Here is a 4,122-nt window from a genome sequence, read left to right on the forward strand (position 1 = left end):
AGTCTCTGCCTGGTTGGAGAGCCGATACCTGGGTCGGACCTGGTCTGCAGCAGGGCTCAGCAGCCTCCAGAAGCTGATGGCAGTGTGTCTTTCATTCCCTGCGGGGTGCAGGAGCAGAAACCTGGGTCGGACCTGGTCTATAGCGGAGCTCAGCAGCCTCCAGCAGCTGATGGCAGTGTGTGTGTTAAAGACCCTGCGGGGTGGGAGAGCTGAAACCTGGGTCGGACCTGGTCTGCAGCAGGGCTCAGCAGCCCCCAGAAGCTGATGGCTGTGTGTGTTTAAGTCCCTGCGGGGTGGGAGAGCTGAAACCTGGGTCGGACCTGGCCCGCAGCAGGGCCCATCACCCTCCAGAAGCTGATGGCGGTGTGGGTTTAAGTCCCTGCGGGGTTGAGGAGCTGAAACCTGGGTCGGACCTGGTCTGCAGCAGGGCCCATCACCATCCAGAAGCTGATGGCTGTGTGTGTTTAAGTCCCAGGGGGGTGGGAGAGCCATAACCTGGGTCGGACCTGGTCTGCAGCAGGGCTCAGCAGCCTCCAGTTGCAGATGGCAGTGTGTGTTTAGTTCCCTGCGGGGTGCAGGAGCTGAAACCTGGGTCGGACCTGGTCTATAGCAGAGCTCAGCAGCCTCCAGAAGCTGATGGCAGTGTGTCTTCAATTCCCTGCGGGGTGCAGGAGCTGATACCTGGGTCGGACCTGGTCTGCAGCAGGGCCCATCACCATCCAGACGCTGATGGCAGTGTGTGTTTAAGTCCTAGTGGGCTGCAGGAGCTGAAACCTGGGTCGGACCTGCTCTATAGTAGAGCTCAGCAGCCTCCAGAAGCTGATGGCAGTGTGTCTTTAAGTCCCTGCGGGGTGGGATAGCTGAAACCTGGGTCGGACCTGGTCTGCAGCAGGGCCCATCACCATCCAGACGCTGATGGCAGTGTGTGTTTAAGTCCTAGTGGGCTGCAGGAGCTGAAACCTGGGTCGGACCTGCTCTATAGTAGAGCTCAGCAGCCTCCAGAAGCTGATGGCAGTGTGTCTTTAAGTCCCTGCGGGGTGGGATAGCTGAAACCTGGGTCGGACCTGGTCTGCAGCAGGGCCCATCACCCTCCAGAAGCTGTTGGCAGTGTGTCTTCCATTCCTAGTGGGGCAGGGGAGCAAAGACCTGGGCAGAGGAGCGCCTGTCTGCATCCGATCCGGCCCCTCAGCAGCCCGCCGTGAGCCTTAGAGAACCCCCCCCCCCCCCCCAGCGGGCTCCAGGAACCGGGCCCTGCGTCGGACCCAGCTCAGTAAGGCCCTCCCTCGGGCCCTGCAGCAGGTGGCCCCGTCTATGCAGTCGAAAACCCCGCGAAAATCGGTGTAGAAACGCCCGAGAGGCGTGGTGCGGTTCCCCCGGCCGGTACCGGGTCCGGACCGGTCCGGAAGTCCACCCAGAACACTGCCTGGGGCTTCTGGGCGGCTCCCCAGGCGCAGGCAGTCGAAAACCGCGTGAAAATCGGTTCAGAATTGACAAAACGGCGACCTCGTCGCTCCAAAAACTAAGTCCAAACTAAGCCTTTCGCTTATCGCTTAACGCTTAAGGCGGTCGGCCTTATGGCCAGTAAATGAAAAGTGCCTGCGCCCCTGGAGGTTTTGGAAGGTGCGAGCGATGACCATGCTCGGGTTAGTAGGTGAGGCCATCGGAAAACCAGCGTGAGTTGGCGGGTTTGGGTGGCAATCTATTCCAGGCAGAGTCGACTATCTCTGGGCATCAATTTTGGGATTTTTCCGGCTCTGGTTCTGGGAGAAACGCAGGGGCAAAGTGCACGAGCCGCGGCCGATTTTGGTGGCCTGTCCCTGGGCACAAAGTCTGAGGAGTGTGGGCCTGGTTCTCCGAAAAATACCAGTCTGCTGGAGCTCACTCCCATGGCTCCAGGGGGCACGGCACACCCCCCGGTAGCCGACCAAAGTGCTCTACTCGGGCCAGACTCGGACCCACGACCCGGGGTGAGAACCACAACTACTGGTCATCCTTTTGACCTCCAGGGGGCGCGGCAGAGCCTCCCCAGTCCGACGCAAGTGCCCCACTTGGGCCATACTCAGACCCACGGCCCGGGGCGAGAACCACAACTACTGGTCATCCTTTAGACCTCCAGGGGGCCCGGCACAGCCTCCCTAGACCGACACAAGTGCTCCACTTGGGCTGTACTCTGACCCAAGTCCCGGTGCGAGAACCACAACTACTGGTCATCCTTTAGACCTCCAGGGGGCCCGGCACAGCCTCCCTAGGCCGACACAAGTGCTCCACTTGGGCTATACTCTGACCCAAGTCCCGGGGCGAGAACCACAACTACTGGTCATCCTTTTGACCTCATGGTCATCCTTTAGATCTCCAGGGGGCCCGGCACAGCCTCCCTAGGCCGACACAAGTGCTCCACTTGGGCTATACTCTGACCCAAGTCCCGGGGCGAGAACCACAACTACTGGTCATCCTTTAGACCTCCAGGGGGCACGGCACCCCCCCCGGTAGCCGACCAAAGTGCTCTACTCGGGCCAGACTCGGACCCACGACCCGGGGTGAGAACCACAACTACTGGTCATCCTTTAGACCTCCAGGGGGCCCGGCACAGCCTCCCTAGTCCGACACAAGTGCTCCACTTGGGCTATACTCTGACCCAAGTCCCGGGGCGAGAACCACAACTACTGGTCATCCTTTAGACCTCCAGGGGGACCGGCACAGCCTCCCTAGACCGACACAAGTGCACCACTTGGGCCATACTCTGACCCAAGTCCCGGGGCGAGAACCACAACTACTGGTCATCCTTTTGACCTCATGGTCATCCTTTAGACCTCAAGGGGGCACGGCAGAGCCTCCCTAGTCCGACACAAGTGTCCCACTTGGGCTATACTATGACCCAAGTCCCGGGGCGAGAACCACAACTACTGGTCATCCTTTAGACCTCAAGGGGGCACGGCAGAGCCTCCCTAGTCCGACACAAGTGTCCCACTTGGGCCATACTCAGACCCACGGCCCGGGGCGAGAACCACAACTACTGGTCATCCTTTAGACCTCCAGGGGGCCCGGCACAGCCTCCCTAGTCCGACGCAAGTGCTCCACTTGGGCTGTACTCTGACCCAAGTCCCGGGGCGAGAACCACAACTAATGGTCATCCTTTAGACCTCCAGGGGGCACGGCACAGCCTCCCTAGTCCGACACAAGTGCTCCACTTGGGCTATACTCTGACCCAAGTCCCGGGGCGAGAACCACAACTACTGGTCATCCTTTAGACCTCCAGGGGGCACGGCAGAGCCTCCCTAGTCCGACACAAGTGTCCCACTTGGGCTATTCTCTGACCCAAGTCCCGGGGCGAGAACCACAACTACTGGTCATCCTTTAGACCTCCAGGGGGCACGACACAGCCTCCCTAGTCCGACCCAAGTGCTCCACTTGGGCTATACTATGACCCAAGTCCCGGGGCGAGAACCACAACTACTGGTCATCCTTTAGACCTCCAGGGGGCACGGCACAGCCTCCCTAGTCCGACACAAGTGCTCCACTTGGGCTATACTCTGACCCAAGTCCCGGGGCGAGAACCACAACTACTGGTCATCCTTTAGACCTCCAGGGGGCACGGCACAGCCTCCCTAGTCCGACACAAGTGCTCCACTTGGGCTATACTCTGACCCAAGTCCCGGGGCGAGAACCACAACTACTGGTCATCCTTTTGACCTCATGGTCATCCTTTAGACCTCCAGGGGGCCCGGCACAGCCTCCCTAGGCCGACACAAGTGCTCCACTTGGGCTATACTCTGACCCAAGTCCCGGGGCGAGAACCACAACTACTGGTCATCCTTTAGACCTCCAGGGGGCACGGCACAGCCTCCCTAGTCCGACACAAGTGCTCCACTTGGGCTATACTCTGACCCAAGTCCCGGGGCGAGAACCACAACTACTGGTCATCCTTTTGACCTCATGGTCATCCTTTAGACCTCCAGGGGGCCCGGCACAGCCTCCCTAGACCGACACAAGTGCTCCACTTGGGCTGTACTCTGACCCAAGTCCCGGTGCGAGAACCACAACTACTGGTCATCCTTTAGACCTCCAGGGGGCCCGGCACAGCCTCCCTAGGCCGACACAAGTGCTCCACTTGGGCTATACTCT

This window comes from Nothobranchius furzeri, unplaced genomic scaffold, assembly GCF_043380555.1.
Source record: "Nothobranchius furzeri strain GRZ-AD unplaced genomic scaffold, NfurGRZ-RIMD1 Scf131, whole genome shotgun sequence".
NCBI lineage: Eukaryota > Metazoa > Chordata > Actinopteri > Cyprinodontiformes > Nothobranchiidae > Nothobranchius > Nothobranchius furzeri.